This window comes from Rhea pennata, chromosome 2 (genome assembly GCF_028389875.1).
Source record: "Rhea pennata isolate bPtePen1 chromosome 2, bPtePen1.pri, whole genome shotgun sequence".
Lineage (NCBI taxonomy): Eukaryota > Metazoa > Chordata > Aves > Rheiformes > Rheidae > Rhea > Rhea pennata.
The window spans coordinates 119,901,253-119,925,150 of NC_084664.1; the positions used below are offsets into that span (position 1 = coordinate 119,901,253).

The following is a 23,898-nucleotide window of genomic DNA, read 5'->3' on the forward strand; positions in this document are numbered from 1 at the left end:
GATTGGGTTTACATGGCAGCCCTGCAAGCAGCCGTGCTGGCACAGCTGTGAGAGCAGCATGATACTGTCTAGAATTAGGAATGGGCACTTCTGGACAGACCTGTGTGCCAGTTCTGCTGCTGAAGAAAACATAATATGAAACTATAATAAGTTTTTCACCCATAAGTGTAATGCAATAATTTCTGGAATTAAATGTAATCGCCAGTTAATAACATTCAATGACACTGTCCAAAAGCCAGTTAACAACATTCAGTAACAATGAACAAAAGCAAAGGAGAAGTGGAAGAATCTAACTAATCCTGAAGGAAGAGTCTCAAGTCCATTATCTAAGTATACAATATTCGGTAGTTTGTGTTGAGTCTACGTGTTTTGGCAAATGCTCTCACCAGAGTTTAGCTCAAGAAATTGTAGCTATGCTTCAAGATAGTCTGATCAGCTCGGGATATGTGTAACTAATAGACTTCAGTATCCCATGATGTTGTGGGGACTCTGTTTTGAATTGGCCTTAAATCTATGATCATGCTCACATGAGAGGCTGATCTGAAACAATGTTCCTTTATTTCCAGTGACTTTACTTCTCTCCAAACTGATCAAGTCAGGTAGCCGCAATAATTTGTGCTGGTGACTGTTGATATAATAGAAGACCACCGGATTAATGTTGAATAGTCACATTTTGAATAGCTAGGAGAACAGGTTTTTTGCATGCATCAGTTAATTAAAGGACAAGTTATAAAGGTAACTGAGCATGAATTATTTTAAGCCTAAGTTCCTGCAGCTTGAGTCACCCTTAGAAGCAGGAATCAAAAGAGCCGTTGTTCATTGCAGAACTCACAATTAGACAAGGACTGGAGCTCTGGCTGACATTAAATAGGGCAGCCGGGGCTGGCCAAGGCACAAGGACACTCCGGTCACATCTCTGTACGCTGATGTGGACTCCACCTAAGATGAAGGACCTAGGTGTGTTTTCACACCCCTACAACGTGGGGTGGCCTTGGCCACCTCCCTTGATCAAGACAAAAATGCACAGGCTGAATGTGAGTTGCAGTGTGCTTCAGTGGGTGCTAAATCTCAGTACCTGAGGAGCCAAGACCCATGAATATGCTATAGTGCAGTCACAGTGCAGCTGAAACATCACCAGAATAGGTACAGCCTTCAGTCTGCAGCCTCCAGGAACTACTCATGTGGCAGAAATGACCTCTAGAGAAGAAAAGGATCTGGTTCAAGCAGTCACATGCAGGTCTTCTAGAAGCCACCTGAGTCTCTAAGCTTTCAGAGATGTCTTATCAAAAGGAAACATCAAGATCAAGGGCGTAAGGGAGAGCAAGTCAGAGGTGATCAGCTGCGTGGTTGATGTTAGGAACTATTTGTAAGGAGATTTCGAGAAACAAACATGCAAAAGGTTGCCATGATGATGTTCCGAACTTGCTCCCAGAATTAGAAGAAATTGCAAAAGTATTCTCTACACATACACTTGACCTGTGATGTAAATTTACTTAGAGATTGGTTCTCTTTTGCTTTCATTTTTTAATGAAAATTCTTATAAAATGATCAATGCTTGCAGAGAAGACAATGCCTAAGTTAATGATCATATATTCCTCTTGCACGTCCCCCTTTGAAATTTGATGCCTAAGAATAGTTGTGAAGTAGATCCATCCTTAGAATAGTATTTTCTGAAAGGTTAACTGCAATAATTTGCAGTAGAAAGCTGATTCTGGGTGTTCACACTCAAGTAAAAAAACACTGGAATGGCATGTAACCTGTTGGCCAATTAAGATACTACCTCGCAGATTTGTAATAACAAAAAATTTCTTGTGAATTGATGACTTCCAGAAATGCATAATGAATGAACTTAGGGGAATTCACAAAAATAAGAAATATGCAAAACCTTAATAGGACCATTTTCGCTCTGAAATGTTAATTCTAATAGGTTTTTTATAAAAGACAAACAGGCATGGAATTAGTCTTGGGCAAGGAAAAACGGAAAAAAGGAACAATCAAGATGTGAAAGAGTTCAAACATTTCAGAGTGACTTTTTCTCTAAAAGAGCTGAAAAGAATAGAAATGGAGCTATGCAGACCTCTTATTGCACGTTCTGCATATTGATACTTTAATCAGAAATTGCAAAGAGAAGGAGCTTGAAAATCTAAGAAAATAAAAATTACAATGCCAACAGTAATTTAGTGCACCCCTACTGTAAAATGCACTGTAAAATACACTACTGTAAAATGGACAGTATATATACAAGTAGGAAAGAACTATCATTTGCAATTTAGTGAATACTATGGAGAATTTTTGTGTATGTACGTATATATATTTTGTATACCTGTGTGTGTGTGTGTGTTTGCAGACAAATAAGTACATGTACACTTGTGTTTGCAAGAAAGAGAATATACCAAAATTGGGGAGGAAAGTTGTTTAAAAAGGAGAAACCCTGAATGTCAAAAAATAGAAAAGAATTGTTTTGAGAAGTAATAACTTCTGTTTATATTTCTTTTATTATGGTCAAATCAGTCCAGCTAGAACTAAAGGAAAGCAGTTGCTGGAGGAAAGTTTTATCTCAAGTAGAAAACCTAAGACGAACATCACAGCCTGAGACACACAGGTGAGCAAAACACATTGCCACCCCGTTGCAGTAAAAGTTGTCACACAATGCCGCAGGTGGGTCCAGGACCATGGGAAGCGGTCTGGTGGCACGGGGAGCAGCGTGTGCGTAGGTGCAGTCCTGCCCGGGCTCAGAGCAGCCATGCAGTATGCGGTCCCCGTGCTGCGCTGGGATGATGCACCGCGCATGCAGATCACCCCTGCCGGCAAACAAAGCCGGTCTGATAGCGGTCCGAGTCCAAGTATGCTACGACTAAAGGGATAAACAACTGAACCTGCCCTCACGCCTGGCTTCTGAGTCCAGCCTGCAGCATACTGACTACCTCTGCCCTCTGCTTCTAACTTTACGCACAAATTGCGTCTGCTGCTCAGAGCGGGTCCGTAACGAGATCTGTATCCAGACTAGTCCATGCTGACCTTACTCGGTCTAGGATTTTTAGTACACAGCCATCTGCCAAACCATGGCAGCCAATTCGATGTTTGCATTGTTAATAATAGCTAGACTGCCACCAACACCTAAGCTACAGGAAGACGGGCTGTAGGTTTCAGGCCATATGCGGTTCTGAAATAGTTTCAGGTGGTTTGTAAGATACCGCTGCAGACTCCAGCTCCCTTGAGCATCTTCTAAACAACAGGGCAGCACATGATTTCAGCACGTAATGGATCTTTCCTGCAGTCCCTGAGCCTACATGCCACTGCAGTTGCATCTAAAACTGAAATGTAGCCAATGCACAGAGAGACCCCTAACCAGGTAGGTTGTTTCTAACACTATTTTTCTTCTCTACTTTAATAAATGCCTTCTCTTCTACACCGATCGTAATGTTTTAACTGAGTGGATGTGGTATCAAGCATATGGTTCAGTTTACCTTTGGCATCTATTGGCAGAACACACTTCCTAAGGGTACCACAGATGGGGAGTAGCAATAGACATATTGCTCCCTGTGAACACCATGGCTTCTGCCTGCTAAGAATCATTTTTCCATGACATCTCTGGCAGGAGGAAAAAATAAAGCTCAGCAGAGTTGCAACAATTCATTTTTCACTCAAGATTTACTTTAAAAACAGCAAGAAAAGTAAACAGTTTAGAAGGGTTGTGGATTTGAGGTTTCCTTTTTTTCTTTATAGTGCTTTTTGATCGCATATTATGATTAGGTCTATGTAGGGCATGAAATGCAACATCTCATGCAGTGAGCATGCAGCTTTTTTTTGCATCCAACAAATTATAAAGCTTGTCATGTTGTAAGATCTTCTCCACATTACGGTTGAAAAACAGTTCAGCCACTATGTTAAAACCAGCTGTGGCTACAGTCAAACACCCCCTTTCTCATCAATGTACTTGGAGCGTTTTCTCTCCAAACAGCCGCCCTGAGCCAATGCTGTTTATAGACCAGGCTGTCCTTGTGCTGGGCACAACAAGGAGAAAAAGGAGCCTCCCTCCTCCCACATGCCCGCTGGTGGCTGGCGTTATCTCCCCACCTTCCCTGCCCAAAACCACATTCCAGGGCTCCTCGCTGCCTCTCTGCCCACACAGGCAGCGGCGCCGCGGGCAGCTCCACGCTGCTGCAGCAGGCTCTCGCTTGGAGCCGTGAAGGCCACAGGTGAGGACCACCGGGACCTTCGCTGGTTCTGAGCCGGCCGTACCTCACAGCACTGACCGAGCACCATGCTGCTGCTTTCCCTCCTTATGGTCAAGTGCAACAGGAAAAGTGAAGTGGTTTAAAAAATTTTATAAAAATGATCATGCTATGAAGAAATGAAACTGATAAATTCAATATGATTTACACCTGAGGTTACATCATTAGAATGCTTTTCCATTTGACAAGGATGAGGGATGTAAACCTGTCCGAAAGAAGTCTAGCTAAAATTGGCTTCACGCTTCTTTCTTCATCAAAAGTTTTTACTTTTTGCAGTTTCTTAGCATTTAGCTTAGGTAAGTTGTACATTAATAGAACGAGGGACAGCTCTGTTAAGGGACGATCCCTAAAATAAACAAGATTTGTCTTGTTCACCAGCTTTTTCTGCTGTTACAAACAGCAAAAAATAATTTTGAAAAATGCTGAGAGATTTAGAATATGGATGAATCAGTGAGATGTGAGAAATAAATACAGAGGAATGGATTACTAGTCATGTCATGAAGGCAGAGTAACTTAATCTGTACCTTCAGTCCCCTGGTTTAACAGGAAGCTCTGAACCACAAAGTTGTCATTTTTCGTATCCCACGTTTTACACTTTGTAGTTTATTTTAAGGCAGTTGTATATGGGCATAGCTTGGAGGACATTCTGAACTGACCTGAGATCATCCTTACATGCCCACTTTGACTGGGTCATGTCTCTGGAGAGCAAGACCTGGGATTTCTTGGCCTGTCAAGAAGGTTTCTGGGCATTTGAAGTAGGAAAGGCCAGCCTAGAATTTCAGCTAGTGAGATGCAGGGAAATGCCAAGGTGTTTTGCCCATGGACTGCTATCCACACCTGCTGTCTTTCCGGTCAGAATAGTATGTAGGCTGCAAGCGTGTGATTGCTTGGTATTTGCCTAAGATTCCAGCTCATCTGATGGACATCATGGACCTGTTTTGGGCTGGATCAGGTTTATTCAGTGGAGGAAAAGATTGGACCCTGGCCTCGTTTGCTGAAGAAGTGGAAATGAGCACAGCTGAGAAGCGAAACCTTTGATGCTGCAATGCAGAGTTGTACTGTCTCCTTGGCTCTGTCGCAGAAATCTTGTAACTGTAAAATCAGGCTTTTCAAAAGTTGCTGCTGATAGTATTTCTCGCTTTCGGACTATCTACTTGAGAGCTGGTTGCTTGATTTATGCAAACATTGTGGAATTGCTGTTTGTGTCTCAGCTGTCAGTTGTGAAATAAGATATTCACAGCAATTCTATTCTTCCACTGAGAAAAATAATTCATGTTTGTGGTGTGCTTAGATAATAAGATAACACTTCTACAGAGCAGCCTGAAATGAAATTAATAATTCTGTCTCTGGATTAGGGTTTGAGTAATGTTTAATAGGTAAAGGAAGGGAATTGAAAAGTGAAGAAATCAAATGCTCATGGGCTGTGCCTCACATTCCAGTTCCCTGTTAAACAAGGGTTCCACCAAAACAGGATGTTCTCGTGTGACTGAAGACTACATCGTAATGGAAATACATACTCTTTATTTCCATCATATTAATCCTGGCTTCTCCTGTTTGTGACTCGTTGCCTTACTGTTCTTTTTTAACTGTATTAAAATGCTTTGAATATACCAAAATAAAATGAACTTTCCATTTCATTAAGGATTAGTATCATCAGGAAATAAAATCATGAGGAAATAAAATGAGAGATATTAAAATTTACTTTCTCTTCCCACTTTGTATTATTTTCATCTCCAGGTCTCCTGCAAATGAAGTATATTTCCTTTTCACTTAGATATTCAGATTGCGCACTCCTGATTCAACGGGTCCAGTTAGCCAGTATAGAGCAGTACAGAGAAGGAGGAAGTGAGATAGGGTGGTATATTTTACAAGCATTTTACAGTTGTAACTTATTAACAGAGAACTTGGCCTCCAGTGAGTGGGACAACTTTAATGTTCATTTTGCCCTTGACATTTTTCTTGCATTGGTACAGGCTTAAGGCAATGCCTACCGTGAATTTTTCTAACAGCCCATTTCTGGTCTTTTTTTTCCCCTTTTACGAAGCAGGATGTCTAGTTATCCAGTAAGTGGCAGCAAATGGCTAAAGATTCATCATGAGTAAATCATTATCCAGTGAATGAATGAAAGTAATTAATTTCTTTACATGACTGTGACAGCTGAGAGGTAACTGAAGAGCTGTGTAGCATGTACTCGTACCAGTACAGTATTGATAAAGCACTTGCCTAACTACCAGCAAGTATAACCACCTTAATTCACAAGATGCTTTAGCAAGAATGATATATGCATTCAGTTTGTGGCAAGCTCAGGATGTCTAAGCCAAAAGCTGCTCCGTTTGGCTTTTTGCTGATGCTGCATCCATGTCTTATGCAGATGGAGAGGAAGCATAAAACTGAAACATAAGCAAAGATTGTAAGCTGTGCTAACAACCACCTTACCCTCTTTTGTTAAATACTCAGGAAGGTGTGTAAATAGGAGGAATGAGGTACTAAGAAAAAAGAAACAGTCATAAAGAAATGCACTTCAAGATCGCCTGGGGCCTCCGGCTTCTTTTAATTCCCATTCTTTGTTAAAACATAAGCAGTATGCTGATAAATACTAACCAGCATTAGTATTTATACGAGAAAAGGAAATGAAAACAAGTATATGGCCACAAACTGTTGCTAAAATGGCAGTTAAATTTCCAAAGAGGAAATGTGAGAAAGGGATATGTAAGAAGCCATATCTGTCAAATGTTTTATGAAAAAATATATATATGTTAATAAAGTAATTGGAAAAATTATTCTGAGTGGTTTTTTTCCACTTCTAATACAGACTATTTTTCAGAGTAGAAAGATGTATCAGATTTATCCATTCTACTTCTCTTATGGAGAACCTCAAAGGCAGTAGGCTATACAGTAATATAAGCCATGAATAAGCCATAAGAGATTACTCTTGAAACCGATCAGCTAATGGGTCCTGCTGAATCCGTCAAGACCACTTGTAGCTGCTATGATGGGTCAAGGGATTGCAGCTCTCTTCTGTAAGGTGAGCTTTGCTGTATGCAGCCATAATTTAGTTCTTTATGACTAAATTTAGTTCTTTATGAGTGTCTTCAACTTTGAGCTGTTACTGAAGTTTTCCCTTCCCAGCTATGATAATACAGCCCAAGATGACTATGTAAATTGGGGGCTTGGATCTCTGCTCTGGTGGGAGAATTCAAGAGGTTAGTAATGATCTTTAAAGCACTGGATGAATAACGAGCTGATTGCTATCAAGGTTGTTGAAAGGATCAGAGAAGTATCTAGACATTAAAAAAAAAAAGGCCCAACAGCAAGGCTGAGTTTTTGTTGCTCTTTTGTTTTATTCATAATAATTGATTAACTGGAGGCAGCACCTCTTAAACTAAAGCCTTCATTTTTCCCATGGTAAAGTCCAAAATCCCAAATCTGAGGATATTAAGAATAAGTGAGAGGTAATGAAGAAACATGCAAATGGAAGGGACTGCTTACAGCAATGAATCTAATTGCTTTTTATCATTGGCAACTCCATCACATACTCATACATATTCATAAAGTTAGGATAATTTTAAGGTTAAATTTGGTATTTGCTTTGAATTTGCACTGGAATTTTTCCTCTGAATTAGGAGTGGACATCCTTTACTTGAGTCTCTGCCTTACATCCATGCAACGGCACAGGCAGCACCATTCGGCTTTTTAACACTGCCGAGCGTCCCCCTCAGCCCCAAGCAGAGTCTGCTAAACTCTTTGTTCTCTGAATCTCATTTCCAGATTGGTCCCCTTGCATGATGGACCTCAGTTTCCTGTGTGAGTGACTCATTTCCTAGTGGGGAATAGCACTAGATAGAGTGGGAGGTGAAGGGCAGCATGACTTGTGGGAGATGGCACTTGTGTGGGGTGAGGAGAGACAAGAGAGGGCAGTGGAAGAACGAATGAGCACATGAGGAAAAGGAGGAGAAAAAGAGATGGTGGGGGAGACCCTACTATTGCCAGGCTGTATAAATCAAAGTTTAAGGTCTTACTCTGCCCACAAGCTGGAGTTTCTGCTACCATTCTTGAAGAGTTTTGGTAGTTCCTCTCTTTGTATGGTCTAGTTTAAAATCATAGGTACTGGCGAAATGAGTCAAACTCAAGATTTCAGAGGATGTCTAAGCAAGGTCTTGTTATATGGTATTTATATTCCCCCTTTTCTCCTGAATATACCTCAATAGATTGTGGTTTACCTTTTTCACAGTTGTTTTACAGAGATGTCTCTCAGTCATTCTGTGGTTGACTTCTATGTACAGATCTTTCCCTGTTGATCTCAGCTTCTGAAGTGGCAGGTCGCAGCCCTTTGTTTTAAATTTTTGAAGCTTTCAACACTCAGTCACCAGCTATCACAGTTATGGTTACTACTGAACTGGGAAAAGGGGAAATGGGGATTTTTTTTCCTATGGCAGTTCAATATTTTTTTCATTATTTTTCACTTCAATATTTATTCCTGTTCAGTACTTTTCAGGAAACATGGCTTAAATGTCATAGCCTCTACCATTGGACTAGACTGTTGACAGTGTGTTCTTTACAGTTTGATGTGGTCAAGAAGGGCTTTAGAAGAGTGATCATGCTGATGCCATGAGACAGATGCTGAGGCTTCTTGCTCAGGCTGTGTTACTTGGTTTAAATTGGCCAGGTTCTTTCATGATAGCCAGGTCACACAAAGCTGTGCTTCTTCCAGCAAGCAGCCTCAGACAGATGTTTTACCACATGAAACAGGATGTACGACGTACACAGAAATCAGAGTACTGGCAATCCTTTACCAGGTATAGATAAAGATAATACATTTAATTCAAGGAAGGTATATGTCCTATTGGAACCATGGTCACATCCAGAGACAGGCAAAATCCACTGGAGCAGGGTAAATGCAATAGAGCAGGCTGATAAATCCAGACCACTTTCCCCCTTTTATATCTACCCTATTATTACCCTGTCTGAGCCAATAAACAAGATACTGTATGGAGAGCAGTGAAAACAACCACAGATTTAACAGCCTTTTAATGACTCCTGTTAAATCCAGGTCTTAAGTGCACTTTGCTCTAGTGGCACTCCTATGAATGTGGGATCTAAGCCTCAGAGCAGCTAGAAGCCTGCCCCAAGGTACATGCTGAAATAAGGTCATCATTGAGCCACTAGTCAGTGGTTGAGGGTTGTCATGGCTTCAGGGCCTTCCTGCAGTCACACAGGCACCAGGGAGCTGGAGCGTTTCTGAACACCCATGATGGAGCACCGTAGCGTAGGTCAATCCCTGCTGTGACTTCTTGGAAAACAAACAGGAACAGTACTAATAATTTCCACCATTTCTGAAATGCTCCACTTAGCAGGGTGCTGAGCAGGAAAATTTGTGCTATGTTTAATTCTGCAGCTCCAGATAGTGATAAATGCTTTAGGTAAAGTCTAATTTCAGCTTTTCAAAAGAAGCTGGAGCCTATGATTTTGCTTCTCCTCTGCCTGCCACTTCTCCCCCTTTTCCCAGATACTTTTGAACCACATTCAAGACAAAGCTGCTTAGGAGTTTTCTGTGAAAGGCAACTACTGCATGGAAGAGAGAGAGACCCAAGGTCATGTCCTTCCCTGGGAGAAAGATGGTTCTAGCTCAGCCCCTTATCCCAGCTGGTGTCATGGCTGCTCAGTCAGAACACATGCACCACCTGAGCAGGAGTCTAGCAAGCTCAGTAGAAGAGTGGTGGTGTCATGGGAATCTGATTAGGATGAAAAGTTTGGCATTCCAAATGCAAATCCGTGGGAAAAGCAGGATTCATTAGTTTTCTGCATACAGAAAACTTTCTGAAGTCTGTTCTCGCAGAATTTTATGACCACTGAGTCACAGAATGGGTAAGGTTGGAAGGGACCTCTGGAGATCATCTAGACCAATCTCCCTGCTCAAGCAGGGTCACCTAGAGCATGTTAGATAGGGTTGCATCCAGGCGGGCCTTGAATATCTCCAGAGAAGAAGACTCTACAACCTCTCTGGGCAACCTGTTCCAGGGCTCCGTCACTCTCACAGGGAAGAAATTCCCCCTCATGTTCAGGCGGAACTTCCTGTGCTTCAATTTCTGCCCATTGCCTCTTGTCCTGTCACATGAGACAACTGAAAAGAGTTTGTCCCCATCCCCTTGACACCCTCCCTTCAGGTACTTGTACACATTGATGAGATCCCCCCTCAGTCTTCTCTTCTCCAGGCTAAAGAGGCCCAGCTCTCACAGCCGTTCCTCATAGGGCAGGTGCTCCAGCCCTCTGAGCATCTTCGTAGCCCTACGCTGGACTCTCTCCAGTAGCTCCATGTCTCTCTTGTACTGAGAGCCCAGAACTGGACATAGTGCTCCAGATGAGGCTGCACCAGGGCTGAGTAGAGCGATCTCCAGTGATCTCCAATGGAGACTGAACTTTGTTAGGAAAAAATAGTTAAGACATTAAGGAGGCCTGGGATTGGAAGTCAATAATGTATCTGTTCCTAGCCCTGACTAAGACTTTCTATGTCGCCCTGAGCAACTCATTTAATTTTTCACTGCCTCAGTTTCCTCATTTTAAATTGAGGATAAGATGCCTATTATCACAGTTACCTTTGGTGGCTATAAATGGAATTTGCTTAATGAGTACTAAGTACAGGGTATCTGCAAAGGTTTTGATTACATCTTTTCCCATACTTGGAATCAGACTTCTACTTTTGGAAAATACCTTACCTTTATGCAGAGGTACTTAAGAGAATGTCATGTAACATTGCTATGATTGGGATAAGCACTGGAGAAGACAGGAATAAATAAAAAAACAAATAGGTGCTCTATAGAGAAAGATTAGTTCAGACCACAGGATCAAAGCCAAATAGACTTTTTTTATTCAGAGGAAGATCCACTCCCTGATCTTGATGATAACATCCGCATCGGAGAGAACGTAAGACAGCAACCTTTGATTGCCAGACCCAATCCACTGGCTGAGTGTACCCTGAGGGGAGAAGAGATTTACCTAACAGCTACTTAAAGCCTATTCAGCCTTTCATGGGCATCACATGCAATGCATGTGTCTCCAGACAAGCGCAGGAGACTGGCTCCCACAGCCACTTACCTCTTCTTTTTCCTTTTCCCCAGTTCAGTGCTTTCTCTGTAGTGTCTTTTCTCACTGAGATCACAATTATTTTGAAATGGCAACATAGAACATAAGGTACATAGTGGTTTCAGCAAAGCGTCTGTCCCTCTAGCCCATCTCCAGCAGCGGCTAGCAGGTGATAGATCTCTTTGACTTCACATTCACTATACCACACGCAACTACCAGGTTTCAGCTCCTTGTTTCTGGGTAACACATAAGGCAATACCTTTACTATATTCCAGTGTGGCATATACAGAAACTTTGTCTTTTATTTTTCCTTTCCCTCAGCTTCTCTATGGATCTAACCAAGTTCCTCTTTCAGAATTAAAAAAACTTTGTATTTTGGGGGTGTATGCCAGTGCACTCCTGTATTCTGGAAATGCTCCTTTTTCTTCCACTTTTTAGCAGCTAACTTGCCAAATCAGCTCCCACTGAGACAAAGTCCTGGAATGACTAACGTGGTTAGGGCCAGAGTGGAGAAATGTGGTTCCAAATAAAATCTGCTTGTGCCTGAAGGGTCCCTTCAGCATGTGACCTTTTCTTCCCTGTTCAGCTTCGATCATGGCAGTGACGCAGACTGTGGGTCTGCCTAAGTCACGTTCCCAGAATGAATCTGTGCACCTGAGAAAGCCAGGGGAAGAGCCAGGGAGACTTGCAGGCGAGCGGCGCGCGGGCGTGCTGTGCGCGCCGACAAGGCGGCCGGCTCACGGGAGTCCCTTGCGAAGGCTGCGAAGAGAGATGCCGTGATTTCCCAGGAGGGTGACACTCCTTTATTCACCTTTCAGAACGTGCAGGAAGCAGGAGCAGTTTGTGCCTGCAGTGTCAGTGCTGCCCAGGCTCCTCCACGCTTTCAGGTTTGGCAGCATTTCCGAAACAGTGCTGATTACCTTTCGCCCACGAAGCCCTTGGGGCAAGCGCTCGGGCTGTGCCAGACAATTTCACCGCTCTCTGCCCAGCAGCTACCGAGGGCTCGGTTGCTCCGACATTAGAGCACTGAGGGAATGAGCTAACAAGCACCTTTGATTTGGGAGAGAGGAATTTGCATGAATATTCTTGCTAACCTAAGGGAGAGTGAATATATATCCCTCACCTCCCTCAAAGCCTGTGCCGACCTCCCTCTACTTACTGGTTTTTATCGTGCTCAAGCAGCTGTCATTTTAGTGCCCTGGAGCTCAGGTCCTGCAAAGCTGGGCGGTGGGGGAGCCTGCATTGCATTTCATGCAGAGAGAGGCCAAATATTGCACCTACCCGCTGTCGTGCCCTGGGTAACCTCAGGACATACATACAAACATGGCTTGGATTTTACGGCTGTGCTCATAGGATAAGGACTGAACTGCAGTGTTAAGCTTCTCAATGCTCAAGGAACACTAAGCTCTCTGTAACTTGCATGGTGAAATGTTGTTTATGCAGAGGATTAACAGATCCCTCAGATAAATGTGTTTGTTTTGATCGCTTATCTGCATTGGGGAGGGCAGAGGAGCAACCCACATGCTTTTACATCTAACTGTAACCGGCTTTTCAAAGATAACTTAGGTAGCCATATCTGGAGTTACATAATCTCCAGTTTCTGTTGAATCCACATATATCACATGACGTTTTCCTAAGCTTGTATTTTTTCCAAGCCTATAATATGATTTTGGATCGGCTTCATTTCCTACTTTTCAGTAAAGCTACACCAGGAGCTACCTACCCACATGTTCTGCGCCTGTGATTTTGGTCAACCTTCTGGTGATGGGAGAGGAAATAATTTATTCTAGGAGTCAATTCAATTTTTTTTCAGCATTAGGCACAAAACTGAATATTACTGTTCTTATTTCTGAATAAGGGCTCAGGCTGTGTCTGCCAAAGACAGCTGGCTTTCTGAGATGCTGGAAGAGGCAAAAGGGATAGCTGTAGTCCCTAGCTCTCTGTAAGTGCTTGTTTTGCCTGTGCTGGGAGCTAAAACTGCTTAATGTAAGCCTGATTTATCTAGATTCTCACTGCTTCTAGAAGCTTCTGTGTGGTGCTAAGATTTTTGAGGATTTATCCCAAGTTATCTAGCGCCAAACAAAACAGTTGCTCAGCAGTGCTGCGAGGTTTCTTGCCTTTCTCCAGCAGCCAGAGTGTTATTTCTTGTCCTCTAACATCACTTGCTGCTTTACCAGAGCATTGTCTTGTTCATCTTCACATGCCTGAGCAGCAGCCAGAGCTTCTGGTGGTGGCAACACACACATTCACGATAACAGGCAAGTATCAGAAATACCAGCAGCTGAAGGCAGCCTTTGGTATAATACATGATGTGCTGGAAGTATTGCTGGAAAACCACGTACTCAAACCACTACAGGGCTGTGACTCTGTAACCTTTTGGGGCTACTGCTGATTGGCAGTGACGGACAGTTTTTTGAGGCAGTCATGACACTCTCTTGCCTCTGGGATATCAGTTTATAGGAAGTTTTATTTTAACCTCTCAAGAACGTGACCTATCCTGTGCCAGCAGCTTATGGTTCATTCTGTTAAAAGGGGAATGTAAAACACATGAATTTATTACTGCCACCAACTCTCTGTCTACCCATGCTTTGGTAAATCTAAAAAGGATTGCACTGTTATTTTAAACAGTAAGAAACTTTAAATGTCTGAAATTTCACTGTACTTCATTCCTGCTGTGCTTTTTACCTGCAACAGTGTTGTATGCATTTGGTGGTCAGCAGCTTGCATAGTAACAGCATCTGCTTTAAAGCCCATCAGACTCTGGCAATGACTTTTCAAGGTTTGGGCCCCAAAGCAAGCTGATGGTTTAAGTAAGTGGTGTCTGTTTTCCGCAGGTAAAGAGGGGCAGTAAAAACTGCTAGTGTAGGAGACACACAGTTCCTTGAGGCCCCCCGGAGTCTCAAACGCCGAGTAAAGTGAGCCTGAGTGATGCTCAGTGCCGGGAGCGGAGCTGCCAGCCCATGGCTGAACAGTTCAGTTTGCATCCAATAGAGGGTAGTGACACACATATTCCGTAGGCAGCTCCTCCAGGTAACTTATTTAGGGAAAAAAAATCCACTGACCTATTTTGCTTTAAAGATAACCAGAAATATTGATGGAGAGACTGTCCGATTATGGGTGCACCAGGAAAGGAACCGGGTGTATGTGCTCCAGCTGACCCAACACATATCTGACCCATTTCCCCCCCGCCTCTTTTTAGGAGGAGGAGTGATTTCATAGATATGATTGAAAATAAGAAACAGATATGTGTGTGAGTGTATAATACAAACTGTGGCAACTGCTGCACGTTTCAAATTCCTACCCATATGCTCTTCTTGTGATTTGGTAGCACCATGCCTCTGTGGGTATGTGTGTGCCCCTCGCTACTCTGGTGTGCGTGCCTTCCTCCTCCTTCCCAAGGGATGCCACCACCGGAGGCAAGGTGGGGGCCTAGCTCCTGGCCATCCCCTCCTCTGCCTCCTCCCTGCTTCCTGCATGCCAGTGACTGCCACAGCTGCACAGCAGAGCTCATGGTGAGACATTGCATGGCAGGGGGTGCTCAGAGTCCCCAGGGCCTTCAGCAGCATGCAGAGACCAAAGGCCAACCGCACCGACCCCTCTGATAGTGCACCAGACCTGCGGGCAGCCTGGCACAGCATGCGGGTTTGTGCAGGGCAGGACCTCTCACCTCCCGTGCAGGGCTATGGTTTCGGACCTCTCCGGCTGTGAGGGCCGCATGACAACGGTGGGGATGGGGGTGAAGGAGCTGCCACCTTCTCGCCTGCTCTGGGGTGTGAATAGCTGCGCTTTCAGCAGGCGGGAGTCCCTCCCTGCATCACTCCCAGTGGCTCCCTGCAGCTTCCCTGGAGAAACCCTCCCAGGCCTGAATTTCACAGGTTTTAAATTCGTATGTCCACAGACAATAATGAGGAAGACCAGATGCCTGTTTCCCGTCCCCCGCCCCAACCCTTAGTAGCTGAGGTGAACCAGCGTGGGAGGCTGTAGCTGTTTACAATTTCAGCTTTTTTCATTTCCCTTTTGTAGTTTCTTCAAATGAAGGAGCTGGTTGACTTTTTCATTTGCAGGCTTCCCCCCCTCCAGGCAAACGGAGAGTAATACAGCAGCTCCCTTTCCTCTCCAGCTGAGCGAGCTGGTTCCCCTCCTCGCCGGGGCTCCCTTTCTGTGTAGTCGAGACAGCAAATTCCAATAACTTGCCAGGAGAGGCTGAGTGCTGCAACATAGATGATGTTCATTAGCACTGGACTGTATCTTACTTGCACTGGTCACACCTACTGATGAACACCTGCACTGTCTGCAGACTTGGGCAGAGAAAACCAAGGCCCATGCTGCATTCAAGATGCTTCAGCTAATTCATAGAGTGAGGTATCAAGACCTGGGAATGGGCAGATAGCTTCACTGATAGTACAAGATGTAATAGGATGTAAAAACTTGCTATAACCATCTATACAGGTTCAAATCCATCGTCTGGGGCATGGTGACAGAGCACTTGCACCTTATTGTCAGATCCGATCTGTGAATTCAAGTTCTGGTGTAGGCTTACATTAAAAGCCACCTAGATATAAGGGGCCCGGTTATATGGAGCAGCAAGTAATAACAATCGGATACAAATGCAAGGCACATTGCTCCCCTGCCTGTCATTGGCTGTTTAATCTGCTGTTCTGTAGCTTTGGGATCCCAGTCTGATCTTTATACTACATATTTGAGCGATTCTTCTTTTTGGAAAAATCCACAGCTGTACAGTACCAAATATTCTGTGTATAAACCTCAATACAGTTAATTCCCTAGGTCTTACCTGCTATAAAAAGCTTCTGCCATGGATGTAATATAACTTATCAATTTAAGTATATTAGTCAACAGTTCCGGGCAGAGTAAATGCAGCTGATAACAGCAAAGGGGCACAGGCAGAAGATGATTTTGTTTTAAGAGTTGTAATAATCCATCAAAATTACTTTCTAAGGATACAAACTGCATCCACAAAATGACTCCTTGCCTGCAAACACTTTTGAAGGGTAGGCTTTAGATTGTAAACTATTAGGGGCATGAATTGTATCTTTTTTCAGTCTGTAGCACAATAGAGCCCTATCAAGACTGTGGTTAGAAGAGTCTGCAATCTGATTAGTTACACCACAACTTGGGTTTCTTCCATGTGAGCACTTAATTAGATTGAACTCTGCTAATTTAAGAGATAACAAGATAAGCTTAGCCCAGTTAAGTATATGTGGTGGTTTTGTCTTTTATCAGTGGTAGGTTTCTCTTGTCTTTTTCTGTTGCAAGTGTTTAACCTTACAAGGTTTTATCAGCATTCACCTGGAATAAAAGACATCGGGAGCTCCCATCCTGCATGGACAGGACAGGACTGGAGAGAAGGCCCTGCAGAACGGGCAGTAAATCAGTACTTCGCAGACCTTTACAGCGTGACAATGACCATTGTTTAAAGCCAGGTGGGGGCTCATTGCCATGCAGATTGGGTACACACAGACAGACGGACACACACAGACACACACATGTACACACACATACAAGGTTCAACTAGGCTCAGCACTGCGCTGCCTACGGAAACCTGTGGAGAACATTTAACTACTGCCATATGACCTACTTGGACTGTAAAATTATGATTAAGCCTGTTCAGACTTAAATGCTCATTCAAGGATGGTTTATCAGAAGTAATCTTCTAACAAAAAACTGTATACATGTGTCCAGTTCTGGGCTCTCAGTACAAGAGAGACATGAAGCTACTGGAGAGAGTCCAGTGTAGGGCTACAGAGATGATCAGAGGGCTGGAACACCTGCCCTATGAGGAACGGGCTGCGAGAGCTGGGCCTCTTCAGCCTGGGGAAGAGAAGACTGAGGGGGGATCTTATCAGTGTGTACAAGTACCTGAAGGGAGGGTGTCAAGGGGACAGGGACAAACTCTTTTCAGTTGTCCCGTGTGACAGGACAAGAGGCAATGGGCAGATATTGAAGCACAGGAAGTTCTGCCTGACCATGAGGGGGAATTTCTTCCCTGTGCGAGTAACGGAGCACTGGACCAGGTTGCCCAGAGAGGTTGTAGAGTCTTCTTCTCTGGAGATATTCAAGGCCTGCCTGGATGCAACCTTGTCTAACATGCTCTAGGTGACCCTGCTGAGCAGGGAGTTTGGACTAGATGATCTCCAGAGGTCCCTTCCAACCTTACTGAGTCTATGATTCTATGATACATATATATATGTACATATATCTGTACATAGCCCCAAGGCTGATGTTCCTCAGCTGAAGTTGATCTCTGTACAAATTTCCCAGTAATTACAGTTGCTGTACTTGTTCGACTTGAAAGGTTTGTTGATTTCATAATTTCTAACCTCAAACACCCCCAGATACTGAATCAGACCTCAGAACTATTATTTAGGCTCTTAAATATGCAAAGAACTTTGGGGTTTTTTTGTCCTCACTTCTTTGAGCCTTTGATGTTGTATTTCAAACTCTTTCAGTGAAGATGAAGAAAAAATGATTTAGTGAAAACTGAGATTCCCATCTGATCAGTTATTTCCAGGAACTAGAGAGTTAAGAGAATTCTAAAATAAGGAGGGAGGTGTTATAAAATTACAGGCTGGAGACACATGAGTTATGTAATTTGTATTTTCGAGGTAGGAGCAATTGTGCCTACCTGTGTCTAACTGCAAAGAAGCCCTCTGCTCCGACTCAAGCAAGGACTCTGGAGCATGCTGTGAGGACTCTGTTGTGCAGGCCTGGGGCTTCTTGTCCTCTGTTTTTCTAAGCAGACAGCTGCTCTGCTTAGCTGGCTTCAGAGCAGCTGTCATTTTTGGCTGAATCTTCCTTGAAGGAGCAACCAAAATTTCCTCTACAAGCTGGAGATGCTACCTGATGGGCAGGTTCTCCTGATCAGTGACGTGCAATTGGGAGCGCATGTCTATTCCTTTGCTCTGGCGCTGAGAGGAAGCTCAAGAAATCAGCACAAGTTGTAAGTGCTTGTATCTACTGCTTATGACCCCATTGCATTTGGGGACTGACAGTAGAGCTGCAGCTGGAATAAGAGCATTCCCACAAGCTCTGCTTGCAAGAACAGAGTTCAACACGCATGGTGGTTTTGCAGGCAGAAGAGAGGGTGAGGATGTGTGGCTCATGCAGTGCTGTTCCTGTGTCTTGTTCAATACAACATGGATGGGAAGTATCAGTAAAGATGAGAGAAAGGCTATTCTTGTTTTGTTTATATTACTATTATTGTTATTATTATTGTTACTATTATTATTATTGTTATCATTACCATCATCATCTGATTGGGCAGAGAAATCAAATGTTCATCTGTTTCACGTGCCTGAAATCATACCACTCCTGGAATAGCCGCTTCAGATCCAAGTGTGATGAAAAAGCTATCCAGGTAAATCTTCCTGCTATCTGCTGTGTATGTGTGTATTGTAAAAGTGTTTAGGGGCTTCAGAAAGGAGTGTAGCCTCCTTTAAGCCTGATGCTAAATAAATGCCATCTCAGCCCTGAAACGCCTATAGCTTGTGTATAAGGTGTCTGTTCTGGGGAAGGAGGACACTGTTTTGAAAGTCTCCCGGTATGGCTTTATTTCAAGCACCACATTCAGCTAAATGCTTGCATTTTATTTTATTACAGTTTTGGATTTAGTTCAAGTTAACCTTTCCAGTCTGTTATCATGCTATGATTCACGCAGGTCTCTCAGCTCATTGAGAAATTCGTCCTATCTAAGGTCCACTTATGTACAAAAGTAGCCATCTGGCAAATGTTCCCACCTCAGCCTTCAGCATCACCTTCTTTTGCAGCTCACCAATATATGCATAGCACCTCGATGTTCATTCTGTCACACTGAAGCGCACTATTTATTTCTACTCCAATCTGTCTTTAAAAGGTTAGCATGTGCAAAAAGAAAAACATTTATACTACAATGTTTCATTAGTCTCATCTTCGTAGTTTCTTGAAACTCTTATGTTCATAGGCTTTTTCACATATTGCAGACTGAGGCCTTGACTCACAAACTGGCCGCTTATTCCCAGCTGACGTGTATGCTCTTTGGATATGCAGCCTATGTCTTTCTCCTTTCCCCTTTAAATATAGTGATTGAACTCTTTTTCTGGTGTTTTTAAAAATTTTTGATTTTAATCATAAGACGAAGCAACCAAGTGATTGTTCACCCAGCATCCACATTTTGTGACAGCTTCTACAAATATTCTACTGATAGGTAACTTTTTTTTTCCCCCTACAGAACATTTTAAAGCATGTCACAAGACCTGTGTTTAACATGAGAATATTTTAATCGAGAGGGAAAAAAACCATGCTATAACCTGGTAGTGTTAGCCAAAAGAAATGCTCCATCTGTTTATCTGTCTTCTCTTTGTCTGCACTGAATGGCACCACCATGGTCACAGCAGCTGGCAAGCACTGCAAAACAGGCAGAACCTTTCTGTACTTGCAGCAATGTGTTACGCTGAAAATAAATATTTGTTATGCTCTACAGGTCCTACTAAGCTGCAGATGAGAAGCGAGTCAATTCCGTCTCAAGCACTAAAGAAATTAGTACTGCAACAAGTCTTTTCCCTATTTATATACCAAATCTCCATCTAATTTTTATGACAGCTTCCAGCATGTTCCACTGGTATATAAGAATGGGGGTCAATAAATATTAAATATTAACCTAGTAGCAAGGTACTAATGTCTGACCTTATCACTGTTCTAAAATTGGATATTTAATAAACACTATGAGACAGGGAAATCTCTTCCAATAGCATCGTGAATCTTTTAAGTGTAGCTTCACCTACTCCATTTTGTGTAGCGAGCGCTCATCATGGCCTCTGCTGACAGTTTTCTAAAACCTGAACTTCATACCAGTTCCCCTGAACCTTTTTCATATTGTTTGCAACACAGATTTCATTACATTACATACACTCCGTGTTGTCTTTTAACTTTTTCTCCTACCCATTCTTTCCCATCCTTTCTTTCCTTTCCTTGTAGGGCCAACAAGGTCTTGCCTGCAGTCACTTAGGCTTTATTTGTATTTCCTTGTCCACACTCAAGGCACAAGTCAATACAGAGCTTGCTCACTGCAACGTGCTCTACATATCCACATGGTTCGCTAGAGATCATCCAGATCATGGTATGATCAGAGTAGTTAGAGTTTAACACTGTGGATCTGAGTCTTTCTGCACAGCTAGCCTCAATCTGAAGAGCTAGTTCCAGGTGCATTTAACTAGCACAGCTGTAGCCAGCATTCCCAACCTAAGCCACCCTTCAAATGGGTATATACTTAGCTTTTGCAAAAGTATGGAGGGTTTTGTTGTTATTATTTGTTTTGTTTTGTTTTGTTTTTCACCTCTCTAGACTGGATCTGAGTTAGCCTCTGTCTAAGTTGTAGGTTTGCCTCCATGCAGTACGGCCAAGAGATGAACTTGTGCTCAAGTATTGGCTTGGGCCCACTGCAGAATACAGTGCAGCTTTTTCTTTCTTTTCCTTCCTTGGCACATTCGCATAATTTCAAACCATCATCCCTTCCCACGCTGCTCACCAGTCCTTTTGCATATTTCTCTTGCTCCCTTTCTGACATCTTTCTGCATGTTTTACAGCCGAGTTAATCTTGCAGTGGAAGAAGACAGATGTCGGTGAGACATGGTTCTGGCAAAGACTTGGCATGACAGGCAACAACAGCACCATTTTTCTAGAAATCTGCATGAATGCCACAGGGTCAGCACATAACACAAGAGATCTCTGCTCAGAAGCATAAAGTCTATGCTATGTGTAAAGTCAGACCTTTTTCATTAGAGGAAAGAAATGAGAATTCATGCATTTTTCAGGCAAAATACGTTAATTGCTGCCAGTTGTTACTGATAAATTATGAGGGGGAGATCAACTGTTGGAGCTGTGCTAATGGAGAGTTATGTTAATAAATGACAAATTTCACTGCATGCATAAGGCCTGTTGACCTCCTCATGAGCTTATTGATGGCTTTGCTTGTGTGTAGCCTGATGAAATCACATTTCAATGACTTCTCCCCTGTATCAGGCCTCAGAGTTCATTAGTAGAAAAGAGCATTTTCCTGTTACGAACCAAGGTCTAGTTAGTCCTGTGGTGGACTTAACAATATTAATGCAGCTTGCCTGAAAAATGCATGAATTCTTATTTCTTTCTCTTAATGAAAAAGAGTTGACTTGGTGGTGTGACTACTTACCATCTTCTAAACTGGATGAAGAATGTTTTTTCTCAAGATTTTACTGGAAATCTTAATAGAAAGTAACTGCTTAGCTATAGGATGACGGTAGAGAGACTCAAAAGTAAATGCTTGCTATGAGTGAGAGGCTTGAGGTGAGGATTAGAGTGTGTGACTCACGCCAATAAATCCTGTCCAGCCCAAAATATGGGCTATGCCATAAGCAGCTTTCTTATTCCTGGCTTCTAAGTCATCTTTATGGCTTTTGCTTAGTATGGTACTGCTAGGAACCCAGTTATGATCTTGCTCTCCTTAATGCTTCTCTCGCAAATACCTGCTTCTGCAGCTTGGATCATGCAGCTCCCTGGATCACCTCTTCCAAGGGCCTCCAAGCAGTTCTGGGTGGAAACACAATGCAGAAATACTGGGTAAGGGAGAAGATGAAGTCCAATTGCCCTGAAACAGGTGTGTGTACCTGCATTTGGGTCAGTGTTTGCACAGCACAGGGACTTCAGTCACTGTGACCATGGAGCAGGAAGGCGCTCACAGGCCAGCATGCCAGCAGTCATGCATGGTGCAAAGGCCTGGTGGGAAGACAACTGGAGGACCACTCTGACAGACATGACCAGAGGAGGATTACTGCACCATAATATATCTGCGGCAAAAATTTACTACTGATTTTAACAGGAGGAGTCCACAATAATAGTCTAGTTACATCCCATGAAGGACCTGCAGCATGTGCATGTGGAGCTTTATACATTGATGCTACCAGTTTAGAGTAGGTAATGCATCCACGTAAGTAGTTCCACCTGGCCATCTATCTTTAAAATGCTCGGAGAGTAGTTCTGAAAATACCACACACAGTTGCTCAGGGGTAAACTGAAGTTAAAACTTTCATTCGTATTCCTTCAAATTGACTCACTGTTAGTGAGATGAGCACCAGTCCGCTAACAGAAAGGAAAGAAAATCCCTTCTCTGCTCCTAAGGTTGGATAAAGAAAGACTGAAGACACATTCATACATCCTACTATTCAAAAAACAACTGTACATAAACTGTGGGGTTTGAGTAAGGGAAATGAGATCAGTAGCAGTTGTCAGGTATGAGTCATCCCTTCACAGTTTTTTGGACCATGGGAGTGAGCAGCATGTTCCAAGCAATATGCTTACTGGAGTAAAAAATTCAGTCACCACAACCTATTTACATCAAACAATATTATTGTGGCTATGGCCTCCAGGGAAAAACTGAGCTGAATCCATAACGAAACTTCAGAGAGCAAATAGAAGTAAATACAAAGAGTGGGAGGAAAACTAATTTAATGAATATGGCTTATTTAAATATTTATAGGATAAATCTTGCTCCAGTATGCATTGAGAGTAACTGAAAGCATAACCCGGCTCTCCCCTCTTTAAAGTATGAGATGGATAATATTTAATTTAAAACAAAATTGCTTATTTTTAGATACTTTAAGATTGCATTACAGTATCTAACTTCTAAATGGCTGGCTCTCTTGGTGAAATCCACAGCACAGAATCAGGCACTCAAGCTTCCTTTGTGGTGTGTCAGGAAAAAAGGAGAGAGATGCAGAAAGGGGTTCATGAGAAAACATACATTGTCTAGGTCCACTGCAAGTTACTGTGAACCTGCAGCTTTGCCTCGTGCAGGGCAAACTTTACTTCAGTTAGTCTAAATTTGATCTATTATTTCAAGTATTTGCCTATTTCTATATCAGCATTCTAGTTCATGAATGTGTTTTGAAACAAACTGCCCAGCTGTCCCCGTTTAGTGCACTTCGGTTCATGTGGTGGAGCAGGCTAAGAGTCAGTAGACATTACTCCTCTCAGACTATAAAGCAGAAGGTGCGCTCCAGGAGCACATCTGCTGGGCTCCAACCACAAACAGGAGTTCAGTTCATGCGACCAAACTAGACCTCATCATAAGTAACCCTCCTTAAAGCGGTCAGATATTTAGGACGAACTGTTTCGCTCTGCAGAACTGCTCCTGTTACGCTGCATTATTGGCAGTTCTCAGGTCATTGCAGGCTGCTTTGGCTAATGGATTTTTTATTTTCTTTTTGTATCCCATCTATCATTGTCCCACAGCTAACTCTCAATTTCATCAGCCTCTTCAGAAATCATCAAATGACTGCAGACACACAGACACACAAAATTACATCCATCTCTGTGAAGTGTAAATGAAATATTAGCAGATAGCTGACAGTTATTGAATAACAGGTCTCCTAGCTATGGAAAAGCCAGTGAGAATTAGCACTTTATTGACTAGTTAAGAAAAACATCTTAAGAAGTTTGGTGTCTGCTTCACTTCCCCTTAGCTGCATAATCACCAACTCTTAAAACTCTGTCAGCAATCTAATAACACAGCAGTACTTGAAATAGCATGTTTCCAGCAAATACAGATTATCTTGCA

General features: G+C 42.9%; 1 long non-coding RNA gene across 2 annotated transcripts in view; it reads left to right on the plus strand.

Annotated features, from left to right (window-relative positions):
- The window catches only part of LOC134136365 (uncharacterized), a 36,109-nt gene extending 29,142 nt beyond the window's left edge, over positions 1-6,967 (plus strand). The window contains exons 3-5 of one of the 2 annotated variants that reach the window (XR_009957486.1): positions 2,512-2,602; positions 3,237-3,352; positions 5,139-6,967. This is a non-coding gene — a long non-coding RNA (uncharacterized LOC134136365). The remainder of the gene's footprint in view (positions 1-2,511; positions 2,603-3,236; positions 3,353-5,138) is intronic. The other variant, XR_009957487.1, reaches the window with a different exon arrangement.
- The last annotated feature ends 16,931 nt before the right edge of the window (positions 6,968-23,898 follow it).